At 42.3% G+C, this 13,986-nt stretch overlaps 1 protein-coding gene across 2 annotated transcripts in view; it reads left to right on the top strand.

Moving 5' to 3' along the window:
• Positions 1-13,986, top strand: part of LOC115167901 (nck-associated protein 5-like) — a 50,504-nt gene that overhangs the window by 750 nt on the left and 35,768 nt on the right. Inside the window, exon 1 of one of the 2 annotated variants that reach the window (XM_029722634.1) lies at positions 11,018-11,222. The exons of the other annotated variant lie outside the window; for it this stretch is intronic. The gene's annotated coding sequence lies outside the window, so the exon portion shown is untranslated. Of the gene's footprint in view, positions 1-11,017; positions 11,223-13,986 lie in introns of those variants that run through there. 2 annotated transcript variants of the gene reach the window in all.

Here is a 13,986-nt window from a genome sequence, read left to right as displayed (position 1 = left end):
TGGCTGTGATCGATGTGATTTCCCTCCAGATAACATTGGGAAATTATACATTTAGGCGTATGTGCGGTTGTCCTCCAAAAAGTCTACATAATGGCAATGGAGGCTAGGCTACTAATAGCATTGTCTAGGTTGGTCTGTTTGCCCGGCGGAGACGAATCCAGAACATGGATTTGACTATGGGAAAATCCCAAACAATTTCTGTCCAGTTTTGGAATGTAGGCTATTAGGTTATAATGTATATTTGGTGTGCTCACTTACACTTGAATTAGTCACTGCTGTTTATGGATTAATGGGCAGTAAAGGTATTCCCTCACCCTGGATAATTTAGTTAAAAAATACAGATGTGTTGCAGGCCTTTTGTGTCCCACATGTCTGCCTAGAGAACGTTGAAAGATATGTTATAAAAGGAAATGTTGCTGTGGATTTAGAATGATGTACAAACCCCAAAACATGAAGGAAATTGGATCCATTGAGAGAAACATGGATTATTCTGCTAAAATGAATTGTTACAAGATTGTTTCAAACACGTAGATCATTTTCAGTCATACTATGAAACATATGATCAAAACATATATTTATTTGGCATTCGATAATATTGGCATGCTTCGATGTTTTGTGACAGAATGATGCTGACATTGTAATAATTTTCTTCTAATACATCAGCCGTAACATGATAGGCATAGCACTACACGAGACGTCTAGACGTAGTCCTTCTGACTCCCATGGAAGGGGTAGGCCTAATTAGTGCTTTTGTTGAGATTATAACCTCTAAAATCAAGGTCATTCATTCCCTAGAGATCATTTTTCAACGTTCCTGGTTGTGATGACTGCTCCAGTATAAGGAATTAGAGCAATGGAAACATAGCCGCTATGTCTGTACAGAGCTGCATTGAGACTTATATTAACACACTTCTACAATGCTGTTATTGAATGCCTTTTCACAGACCGGTCAGTGTCATTGGGCTGTAAGAGATAGAAAGATATACCTTTCTTAAACGTACCGCTTCCCCTCTGTGCATATGCATTATTCCCCCCCTCGTCTGTTATAAATACATGTTCACTCTATCGCCCTCTGCACCCCGCCTTTTGCTGCATTCAGGTAGTTACCATTGTTATGCAGCCGAGTAGAGACGCTTCTGGAGCAGCATGTTAGCTCGTGTGTGTCTCTGGAGCCACACATTAGTATGTAGAAATATTCATAAATTACCACGTGGAGCTGGAACGATATGGCAGAGCTCAAAGCAGGAATGACAAATATCTCCCTGTAACATCACTACCGTTTCCACACACTGCAGATATGTCGATGTCCCCCCCTCCCGCAGATATTTGGAAGCCCCCTATTTCCCGAAGCCGTTTGTTCTTTTAGGATAGTAAAACAAGGGATGTTCTCCCTTGTGGGGACATTTCCCACTTCCCCATGAGGCTAAAGGATATTTGAAATGTAGGGGTCAGGGAAAATAGGATTTTGAATGGAAATGTATTTTAGGTCCCAACGAGGATAGAACATAACTGTGTGTGTGTGTGTGTGTGTGTGTGTGTGTCTCGACTAAAGGCAGAACAATATTTAGGGGTCATTATAAGGACAGCTTAAACTCTTCCTCTTCTATTTCTCTCCTAATATAAACTGTATCAAATAATTTGTTTGGTATTAAATGATAACAATTGCCTTTTGGGCTTAGATAGGCCTATAGCTACCCTATAATTAATTCCTCTAATGCAGGGGTTCCCAAAACTTAAATAAGCGTTAAAGCTAATTTCCTACAATTCTACATTTTAGCAGACGCTCTTATCCAGAGCGACTTACATTAGTGAATGCACTGGCCCCCCGTGGGAAGCGAACCCACAACCCTGGCGTTGCACACACCATGCTTTACCAACTGAGCCACAAGGAAGACCATGGAGGGAGGAGAGAGGAGGGAGAACGAGAGGTGAGAGAGAGAGAGCAAGGTGAGAGAGGTGTGTGTCTTATGTGTGTTCATGTGATATCTGAATGACTCAAACATTACAACAAAATCAATGGGCTAAAAAAACGTTAGCTGACATGGACTGTATGGTCTGAAAAACATGGACATACTTGGACAAACCATGGACATTATAAAGCTAGTATCCTCTGGTATCTGTATGATACATTTATTTGATTAAGGACAGATGGTTATTGGTCATTTTGGAGAGACCGAAGATAAGCTTAGTTCTGTTTCCACTTTCCAACCATATAGTAACCATTCCATAACTTTACTTCAATTATATATATTTTATTCTATGAATAAGTCTTTCTGGGTCTGGCCAGACACGAGAACAAAGGATGTGGATGTTGAGATGTGAGAACATGCTTGGCTCAGCTGCGATGGTTCTGTGGGTGTCTGTACTGACTGACACGGATACGTCCCAAATGGCACCCTATTTCCTACATTGTGCCCAACCTTTGACCAAAGCCCTATGGGCCCTGGTCAAAAGTAGTGCACTTTATAGGGAATAGAGTGTCATTTGAGATGCGTCCACGGTGCCTGGCGTCCAGATGTTCGCTGCTGCTGGCTGGCTATGTCCATGCCCATATGTTAATGGTTCCTGCACCACTCTGGCCTTGAGTGCAACACTGCCGTTCTATTACCAGCCTATAGTCAGGGCCACATTCAGTTGAAAAATGTAGTGGAACATTGCAGAGGTCCAGGGTTGTGTCCAATAGGTACTACACAGGAGATCACTTTTTGAAGCTGGTGAAACAGTGAGGTACTACTAGAATTTGTTCAATAAGAAAAGCTCATATTCATTGGTATGTTTTAGCCCTACTGAGCATGACCCAGACTTCATTGCCTGTCCACATGCTGGAAAGAGAACTCCAGTTGTTGGCAAGGGGATTCCTGTTATCACTGAAGTATTTACAGCTGTATAAAACCTGTCTGTAAACAGGCGAGACAAATGGTTTTCCTTACTGAGTTTAATGTTTAGTAGAATGTAAGAAGAACAATACGTCAACTTTTTATTAAGAACATCAAATATTTTACCTGAAAGGTATTTATAAGGGTCGTTGTGTGGTTACTGCAGAAGGGTTCAGTTATAGAACATATTGGGTAGTTGACTAGACACGCCTTTTTTTGTTCGTAATGGCAAACAAATGTATAACTTCATTTAAATTGGTTAAAATTGCGTCATTTTATTAAAACTTTGTTTTTTAAACTTGGATCACAAGTAAATTCATGCACTGTATAATTTGTTTTCTTACAATTTTGAATCAATGGTGATAAATGCAGTTCTGCCGCCCTAGCCAAGACCAACAAATACCACCCGGGCGAAACTAGAATAGTCACAGTAAACAAAATGTTGTTGAAAGACGTCAGAAATATATATTTTCCAGACGTTGAAGTTAGGTTCAATTTAGGTTCTGAATAAAAGGTGAAAAAGTATTTTTCGGATGTTTAAAAATACATATTTTCCAGACGTTGAAATCAGGTTCATTTTCAGTACTGAATTAAAGTTGAAAATAAGCTACTAATTATCTGGATGTTGAAAATAAGTATTTTCCAGACATATGTTTGGGCCAAATCAAGGCTGGTCCAAATCTGGACAAAATCTGAACTAAACATCGATGTCTATGATTGGTTAAGATTTGGACCGGACCAAAAATTAATGACTATTGAAATCAAGGCTGGTCTGGACCGCACCAAATGTGAACTAAACATGATTGGTTCAGATTTGGTCCGGACCAAATACCAATGTCCGTGGATGTGGAAATCAAGGCCGGGCTGCACCAAAAAAAGACGTCCAAAAGGTGTCTGCATCAGTCCATGCTAAATGAGGTATCTCCTATAGTGTTCCCTGCAATTGAATTTCATAAATGCCCAACTGTGGTAAGCCTAATGTTTGTAAAACACCAAAAAAAGACATCCGATCCGGACAGGACCAATAAAAGACGTCCAAAAGACATCGGCTCGTGCTTACTGAGGTGTAGCCTACCTTGTCACCCGCAATGTAATTTTTTGAATTCCTATCTATGTTGTAGGCCTACCTTTTGTAAAACAGGCTGTTGCATTGGCTTTATTAGTCCTGATTCCAGTGACTAATCAATTTGGCAATTCAAGCTCTGAATATCAGCTACCCAACTTTATCACTAGTTATCGTGAGCCTATTTGCAATGTGTTTACACAGTGGGAAATGCAGAAGTTTTTTCTTTTTCTCTATGATCAGCTTGTCAATAATTGACGGATATGAACTTGAAACCACTGATCATGACAATGGGGTGAAACTCCTGGACAACAGTTGTGATTGTCCATTCCATATTGTCCATTTCACTTTGATCTGTTTTATTTGATTGAGCGCCATTTAGGTTAGGTTATTTGATCGGAGAAACCTGCATGATGTGAAAAGTGTCTGTTTTCTGACAGAACGTTGGTGGAGAACTGCAGTGATGTGTCTCTCCAACAGCACAATGGAGAGGCGCGCTGGGAATGGACAAGCAAAATATTTTGCGCCCCTGCCTTTGCAAAGTGGACACTGCTTATCACAGGGCACCATCAGCACTCACCTAAAAAGCCCATATGCCACTGGTTGAGAGAAATTGTCATTGTTTTGGGGCAGTATTATGTGAGGTTGTATGTGTTGTTGTTGGAGGTGCGTCTTGGTCAGTTTAGCTCAGAAAATGGCGCCCTTTCAATCTAGCGCTATAGGCGGCTGCCTAATGAGCAGACTGGCCTTGGATAAATGTTCAAGGCTGTGACTGTTACAGGTAAAGTTTTTGAACTTTTAACTTAAGTAAATGAATGAAAAAAAGGATACTATTTCTTTCCCCAAGCCAATTCATGGTTTTGGTGACAAAATGAAATCAATGTCCACATGGTGTGATTAAACATTGAGCGAGCATTTGGGCACCATTGTTCGGGGCGAGAGAGCTGGAGCACATGGTCTGAACAGATTGTAAGCTTTATCAGAAATATTTATCAAAATATTGCACTTTTTTGCCATTGCCAAAAAAAGGGTACATTTCTTAGTCCTTTGGTGTGATGCCTTTTAAAAGTATAATTTTTAAAAAGTATAATCTTTTGACAATTTAAGAATAGAAAAAGCTATTAAAATATGTTGTGGTTAAATTAAATGGTAGCCCAGCTACCACATTTGGTTCCTTGGAAGTTGTGGGAACGTATGTTTTTGGTTTCACATTGGTTGTGGGAACAAAGCCATATGTTTCCTGACTGTTAAAACTGAACGTTTCTTAAATGTTTTGAGAACAGAAGTGAAAATGTTGCCTGTTCTGGGGACATTTGTTTTTAGGTTGCAGGGAGGTTCTGAGAACGTTTTACTCTGGTTCCTAAAGTTTTCCTGGGATGTTTTATTAATGCTCTGAGAACGGAAATGGTAGACTATTTGGAGGTTTTTGAATAGCTTCCTTAAAACATTCACTGAATGTTTCAATTAGACATTTAATAACACTGCTAAATTATTTTGGGTTACCATTTATTTATTTATTTGTACCTCTTTTTCTCCCCAATTTCGTGATATTCAATTGGTAGTTACAGTCTTGTCCCATCGCTGCAACTCCAGTACGGACTCGGGAGAGGCGAAGGTCGAGAGACATGCGTCCTCCGAAACACGACCCTGCCAAGCCGCAGTACTTCTTGACACACTGCTTGCTTAACCCGGATGCCAGCCGCACCAATGTGTCAGAGGAGACCGAAGTCAGTGTGCATGCATGCACCTGGCTCGCCACAAGGAGTTGCTAGAGCACGATGGGACAGACCCTCCCCTAACCCGGACGATGCTGGGACAATTGTGCGCCGTCTCCTGGTGGCGGCCGGCTGCGACACAGCCTGGGATCGGACACGGATGCAGTGCCTTAGCCCGCTGGGCCTGGGTTAACTTTTTTGAACTCCAAGCACAGATAGTATACATGGAAATTAATTTCCTTAGGCATTAATCATGCAAACACATTTATGTTTTATTGTGACACGGCATCAGTAAGATTTCAACCTATAATCATCTGTTCTTTATCCATGGAATTAGTCCACTGCACCACCAAGATGGAGCTAGCATGCCATGTTTTCTTTACACATGCGAAGCTGGTCATTTTAGTCTATTCAAACAGATCGCATTTCAAAGGGAACAAGCGCTCATTAAGATCAGGTGTCCCCAATTAGTGGGTGTGGCCAACACACCTGAACGCACTTAACAAGATAGAGGACAGAGAGAGTTTTGTTGATGCTGAGAATGGAATGTACAGTGCCGTGAAAAAAACATTTTCCCTATTTCTGATTTTTTCTATTTTTGCGTATTTTTTACACTGAATGTTATCAGATCTTCAACAAAAACCTAATATTATATAAATTGAACATTATATTTTATTTGACCTTTTGTTTAACCATGCAAATTAATTCTTATTAACTATGACCGCCTGACAAGAGGCAAAAGGCCTCCTGTGGGGATAGGGGCTGGTATTAAACATAAAAACAATATAATACAAAATGGACAACACAGAGAGAAGACACTGACAACAGCACAAATACAACAGCAAACAAACAGTGGATGTGTGTGTGTGTGTGTGTGTGTGTGTGTGTGTGTGTGTGTGTGTGTGTGTGTGTGTGTGTGTGTGTGTGTGTGTGTGTGTGTGTGTGTGTGTGTGTGTGTGTGTGAAGTACAACATCATGCTTCCTTACATAAGGCAACGCAATCTAGTGACATCGGATTGATCAGTCTCACATCTCTGTGAAGGAATTTTGGCCCACTGTTTCATGCAGAACTGCTTTAACCCTGCAACATTTGTGGGGTTTTGAGCATGAATGGCTCATTTCAGGTCCCGTCACAACATCTCAATCAAGTTTAGGTCTCGACTTTGACTAGACAATTCCAAAACTTCAAATGTGTTGCTTTTCAGCCATTCTGATGTAGACTTGCTTGTGTGTTTTGGATCATTGTAATGCTGCATGACCCAGCTGTGCTTCAGCTCATGGATGGATGGCCTGACATTCTCCTTTAGAATGATCTGATACAGAGCCGAATTCGTAGGTCCTGAGGCAGCAAAGCATCCCCAAATCATCACACTACCACCACCATGCTTTGACCGCTGGTATGAGATTCTTACTGTGCGTGGAATCCAGTGTTTGGTTTTCGCCAGACATAACGAGACCTATGTCGGGACCGATGTCGTCCACGCTGTGGCTGTGGGTAGGTCGGGTTCTGGGTTCGCTTTGCGGCCAGGTACACCTCAATGTTTTGGCGGTCTACCTGAGTGACCTCTCCATTAGCATTTTTCTTGTCTCAAAAATGAAGCCATGCAAGTATTACTACACACAGCCGGTACAGTGAAACTGCGAATGGATAATTTAATCAGTTATATTTCCTTTGATTGCTCCAACATTACTTGGATGACTGCAGCAATTCTAGAGCTAAATCAAACCAACAAGTGCTGACCTTTGGGGATGCGTGCATTCAATTAGACCCAAAACCCATGCAGGTTAGTCTCGGGCACCACGAACGCTTTTCGATCGTACTTTCTGTGCCTACCATGGTGACCACGGGTAACAGTGAGTCAGGGTTCGATTTTGGGGAGGGTTGCCTGAGAAACGGCAACCAAAATCCAAGGAAGGTAGCAGGTGCCTAAATGAGCCACTCCCGACTCGGGGAGGTAGTGACGAAAAGTTACAATACAGGACTCTTTCGAAGCCCTTCAATTGGAATGAGTACACTTGAAATCCTTTAATGAGGATCCAGACACTTCTAAACATCAGTAATGGTGTCATTTATTTATAGAAATGTATTGTTATTTTGAAGTCAAATTTGACTGCCTGTTGTCAATTGTCCATCGGTGTGACATAATGTCCAATGGGGTGACACCAATAAATTAAAGGGAAAAAGGTGTTGTCTTGAAGAAAATGTAGAAATAACTGTTAAGCATGAGGCAGGTTAACATCATCATAATACACAATTGGCACCCCAATGGTGGAACGAGCACTTTTCTTTTCCTTCTTACACTGACTTTGCTGATAATTACTTTGTTGAGGGAAAATCTACTTGCTGCGATTGTGAAATGTTGTCTCACCTAGCTACCTTAAGATGACTGCACTAATGTAAGTCTTTCTGGATAAGAGCGTCTGCTAAATGACCAAATTATAAATGGAAACATAATCTAGGTTTAGTAAAATTACTGAATCTTACTCAAAATGTAATGGGGAGACACTTTGTTACCATCATTATAGAAGGAAATGACGTGTTTTTTCAACTGAAATTCCAGAATATGATTACTGATTTAAAGACAGAGATAACAAAATATTTTTATTGTCTATTTGGGAATCATTAAACCATTATATTAGCGTTAATTATGATGTCACACCAGAGGACAAATTCAAGGAACTAATGTATTAAATGGTTCATTCAATTGGATTAGAACATGTATCGAAGGTGGCCACATAACATAACATTTTGAATTGTATAGTAATAGTTTATTGCAACTCTATATCTTTTAACTTGAAATTTAGAATAAATCAGTTTTTCACTTTTGGTTTGGCCGTAATGTCAACTACCCGTTTGCCGAGACTAGGTCTGATCCTTTTATGCATTCAAAACAATGTCAGAGTCTGTGTACGCTCCATGAATATGCACAGTTTAAATCAGCAATGCAAAAGCTACAGTACTTCTTGGTGATGTCTCTGGAATGGATAGTACGATTTTGACTTCGTAATTAGGCCTGGGCTAAGGCATAACTGAGCAGTTTCATACAAATTAACATAAAGGCCACCATTATCATTTTATCTACCCAGCTGTGGACACACCCTGCCCATCTCCCATTGCCCAGTAGAGAGAGATAGAGAGAGTGCGTGGGTGTGTGTGTGTGTGTGTGTGTGTGTGTGTGTGTGTGTGTGTGTGTGTGAGAGTGTGTGAGCGAGCGCCTGCGTGTGTGTGTGCGCGCGCGTGCGTGCGTGCGTGTGTGTGTGCATCTCCCAGCAGAGCAGAGGCAGCCAGTGTCACATTTCTAATAGGTGAATTAGCTCCATCTCACATGGAGCTGTGCACACTACAGGCCATTAAACTGTCGCCTCTCAATAGGGTTTTACCCCATTAGTCTTATTTACAACCCCCTTTCACAGCAGTGAGGTTGGCTTTGCGCAACAACTAACCAACCGCTCGACGAGGAAGAAGAATGGTAGAGATAGATAGACCATCTGTCAATGCGTAGTTGCATTTCTTTATTTTGCTAGGCTGCAGTGCTGTATTAATTTGCCTTGGGTCAGACATTTGGTGCTTGTGTTTTTTGGTGCATGGATGGCAGGTTGAACCGTGGAGGCTTTTGGTGATTTTATGGAAGTTGACAGAGGAAGCCAGTCTTATGGAATGAACTTGGCTTTCATATGTTTGCATTGTGTTTTAGTCAAATGTCTTGCCGTGTCTTGGGTCCAGGTGGGACGGTGCTCAGTGGTGGCCGGGTATGTCTATACTGTAGCTGCATTAAAAAAATACTTTTTTTAATCAGTGCTTACTGGTAACTATGTTATGAAATGTGAGCTCCTTAGCTACCGGTACTCTACCTGTTTTTACCTATCATCAACCAATTACGTGTCTAGCCTACAATCACTAACTCCTATAAATAGCGTTATAACATAACGTCGATATTGAGCATTCGATTAATATTGACTGTTCTATTTGTGAGTCGTGATCCTCAGAGAAGTGAAAGTGGATCTTTAAAAGGGTAACAATAGGCCTTTTATGTGAAACATGTTCTCATTCCCTCTGTTAGTTCCAGGGTGCCATGTGACCTGCTCTCTCTCATTCAGGTCATGGCAGCCTGTGCAGCCTATCTGTCTGTTCCATTCATTACATCCATCCCATAGAGTTAGATGGCTGTGTGGATTAATGTCTGACAGAGCAGAGGCATTGACAAAGTCCCAAATGGCACCCTTTTTCCCTATATAGTGCACTACTTTTACAAGAGCTCTATGGGCCCTGGTCAAAAGTAGTGCACCATGTAGGGACTAGGGTGCCATTTGGGATGTAATAATGGTATCCAGCCAGATTCATTCACAATTTATATGACACTGGATGGGAGGTGGAAGTGTATTCTCTCTTCCAACCACTAGGTTTACAGACAGATTTCTGCCTCAATGGTTGCCCTACAGTGATTCTGTTTCTTTGATAGCAGGAAGGAGGATGAACCTCAACCCAATGCTACTTTAGGCATAGGTATGGCCACATTTTTCCCAATACAACATGTGGCAATACAGCGATATTTATCCAATTCCATGGTTTAAATGGCAGAGGTTTAAAAGCTTTTATAGGAATGTGGCACCATTGGCAAGCTGCTTAGGTCAAATCTAGATTCCGAGAGAGAGAGAAGCTGAGAACACTGACATTGAAATAACCCCAGGGCTTTTTTATTTGAGTTCCGGAAGTCTTCTCTGGAATCAAGTTCATTCAGGTCAGGCCTCTCTGTCATGTCAATTAGGGTCATTCACTGGAAAATATGAAACAATTCGGCCTACTGGTATAAGGCATTTATTTAAGATGTTATTTAAAAGCGTTATTAGCTGCATAGTGCTTGGTCAATTCACAGATGAAAAATGCTATTACAATGCAAACGGAATATTTGAATTATTAGCTCACGTATTGGTTGTTTATGTATAGGTTATTCATTCGCTAGCGTCTTTCCCTCTTTTGCATGGTCATGGGGGAGGCTATCCTCTCCTCGTTAGTCGTCTGAATCGGTATGAAAATCCTCTTAACGCAGAACCCATGTTCTTTATACAAGCAGTTGAATAGCCCTGGCTGGATAATTCCATTACTCAACTAGCCAGACTGACGGAAATCCTCTCTGTGTCCACGGCTCTATACCTTTGTCGGTTACATGGTGGGATTTCTTTTGAAAACCTAACCCCTTTCTTTCTATCTCCTTTATGGCCTGACCAGCAGCTGCAGGGTTAATGTTTAGCAGCAGCAGCAGCAGAGGCAGTAGTTTTAGGAGGAGGAGAGAGGAGAGGTGGGGGCTAGTCCACAGCTGTTGTAGTAGGCAGGGTCTATTGGGGCAGGAAGCCTGCCTCCCCACTCGCCCTGGAACAATGGGAGATGTGGCAGCCACTGCAGGCAGACAGCACAGGGCAAGCAGAGAGGGATACACAATGCACATGCCCAAGGACTGGCCTTTTCTATCAGTAGTATAAACTGGAAGACATCACCTTGAGGAAAAACCCCTTCTTCAGTCGGAAGGGCTCTTTCGGATGTTTTAAGCGGATGCTAGGAAACAGAGCAAGGTGAGCCTGGCTGGTCATTTTAGGACACGCACATTGAAAATCAGAAAAATATATGACTGTTAAAACAGATTTTGCGCTGTTATGGTGATTTTAGGGTGGTATTCTGATACCATTGTCTGCGTAGATTTGACTTGTAGGCTGGTTGTGACAGGTGACGTGACAGAACCATAACAGATGATGTATTAGCTGTGGTCTGAGAGGACAGATGGACATGGGAAGCAGAGCTCAGATGCCCACTGCCAGGTCCCTTACTTTCTGTGTCATAGTGATCAGTGGACTAGCCTACATTTTGGGGCAGCACTAAATAAACAGTTTCCATAAGCATATTAGCATTAGAAGATCATAGAAGAGGAGGGACATGTGTACATGAATCTCGTTTGTTGTTCAGTGTGCCCAATTATGGCAAAATCTCCCTTGTCTCGCTGTATCAGGACTGGCAGCCTTGTAATTATTTTCCAGTGGGGAGGACGGATGGTGGAGGGTGGGGTTTTCGGGGTTGCCTGGCAAAGATTTTGAAATATCCCAGAGAGGCCTGCACCATTCTGTTGGATTACTCTCAGACATGGCATTGGTCCAACCTCTGGATTCTTTTGGGAATGGTCCCTCCCGTCCCCAAATCTGTTATTCCCTCTCTCCTCTATCTCCCCCTGTACCTTCAGTCAAAACGTTGTTATTGGATTATCAGGCCCACTGTCATTTTGGCTAAACATCAGAAGCCATAGTAACAAAGGAATCCGATTAGTATGAATCTAGTCTATGTACCATCTCGCTATGCTTAGATGTATGCCTACAGTGGCATGTTTTAGTGATCATGGTTATAATTGCATTGTTGTTCCTGTGAGGTGTGGTTCCTAATTTGTCTGAAGGGGTCTTCTGGGATGTTGTTTACCCCTCCTGCCTACACACTTGTTTGTTCACACCGAGAGAACTCCAATCTGTGCCATCCCAAATTGCCAAAAGGGAAGGGTGGTATTTGATATAACCTGAGACGGCCTCCGCTCGGCGGCAGCAGCCAAATCCCCAAGTGTGTGCCTGACATGATCTAAGGAGCTTGAAGGTTTTTGGTTCTGCTGAGTTGTCTTTGATTTGTACTGTAACCCCCCATTCCATGAATATAGAGTATAAGTCTGCTGCTTGGCTCATTCCTCGTGGCGTGCATCACACCAGACCCAGCCACTTTGAACTCTGAGCTCCATTCGGATGACCTCACACAACACAGCATAATATCAATATCAATGTTGCCAGCCGCCACAGGCAAAACACATTCTCAAGAAAATCATTATGAAGAAGTGCTATTTTTTTGCGGTCTCTTGGATGTGATCAGGTGTGTGCACCCAGTAACATTATATGCCAATGGCAAAACACATTCTCAAGGGATCATTACTCAAGTGCCATTTTGTCTGGTCTCTTGGATGTGATCAGCCATTTTGTCTGGTCTCTTGGATGTGATCAGGTGTGTGCACCCAGTAACATTATATGCCAATGGCAAAACCCATTCTCAAGGAATCATTACTCAAGTGCCATTTTGTCTGGTCTCTTGGATGTGATCAGCCATTTTGTCTGGTCTCTTGGATGTGATCAGGTGAGCAGCTAATAACACAATATGGCTATGGCAAGTGAATCATAACAATAATCTATTACACTTGTTTCGTGTCGCTCGACAACAGATAGCCAAGATCACAGGTCAGGATTTTCACACATGGAGCAGGTGTGTTCTCCTGACTCAGAGACAGGCGTGCAGACTCCTCTGCTCTAGTTAATCTGCAGCTGAAAGCCAGAGTGGAAAAGGCAGATGCTAAATACTGCTAAACCCATTTGGAGTTGATGAGATCTAAAAGGGATCAGCCGTGGTTCCCATGTGGGCTGCTTGGGAGTGAAGAGTTAATGCTGTAGCTCTGTCTAAACTCATCTCGTCTGAAGGAACGCGGCCAGACTAGACTGAATCTGAAGCCAATGGCAGTGACTGAACATGCTCCCATTTAGCAAGTTACAGTATGAGGACAAGACTGCATCCCAAATGACACACTATTCCCTATGTAGTGCCTAGTAGTGCACTACATAGGGAATAGGGTGCCATTTGGGAGTGAACCTATGGCAGCGAGCATCTGACCGTGCTCCCATTTATCAATGAGGGCAAGTCTTGTGGAAACGAAACAAAATTACCAATGAGAGTACAGTAATGGGAAATCCCATATTACCGACTAGACTACATGGAAGTTCAATACAATGATTTTAATACCGGGTGTCTGCAGCCTGCATGCCATAGTGTTATCACTGGAACATGAAAGGGGACTTCTAAACGCTACTGGGTCTCTCTGCTGAATTATTCATCCATCTTTCTTTCATTACACTTTACAATGACTCAAGACTCGAGATGAAAAGAAGGGAAGATGAGAGGGAGAGAGAGGGGGGGATTGTGGTTTTGGCGTGGAGGCTGCCGTCTGCAGACGTTGTCCCCCGCAGGGCATGGAGATTCCTCTCAAATTCCTGGTCTGTCTGACAGGACAGGAAGACCATTCGAGTTCCATAGCCTGTCCCAATTCGCTTCCTACCACTTCCCCTTAGCCCTAACCCTTCGATGTGTGCAGATCTGTAAAGTGGAGAAAATATGGTGGAAGCTCCAGACCCTTCAGATATTCAATAATCAAAGGGTTAGGGCCAATGAGGAGGGAGAGTTGCAGAATTCGGACTGGCTGCCTATTCTGATGGTGACAGTCACATTCATTGTGTTTGGTCAACACCAAAAACAAAAACAATATGAAGC

This window comes from Salmo trutta, chromosome 30 (genome assembly GCF_901001165.1).
Source record: "Salmo trutta chromosome 30, fSalTru1.1, whole genome shotgun sequence".
NCBI lineage: Eukaryota > Metazoa > Chordata > Actinopteri > Salmoniformes > Salmonidae > Salmo > Salmo trutta.
The sequence above is the reverse complement of the archived record's forward strand: the minus strand, read 5'-3'. Positions and strand labels throughout refer to the sequence as shown.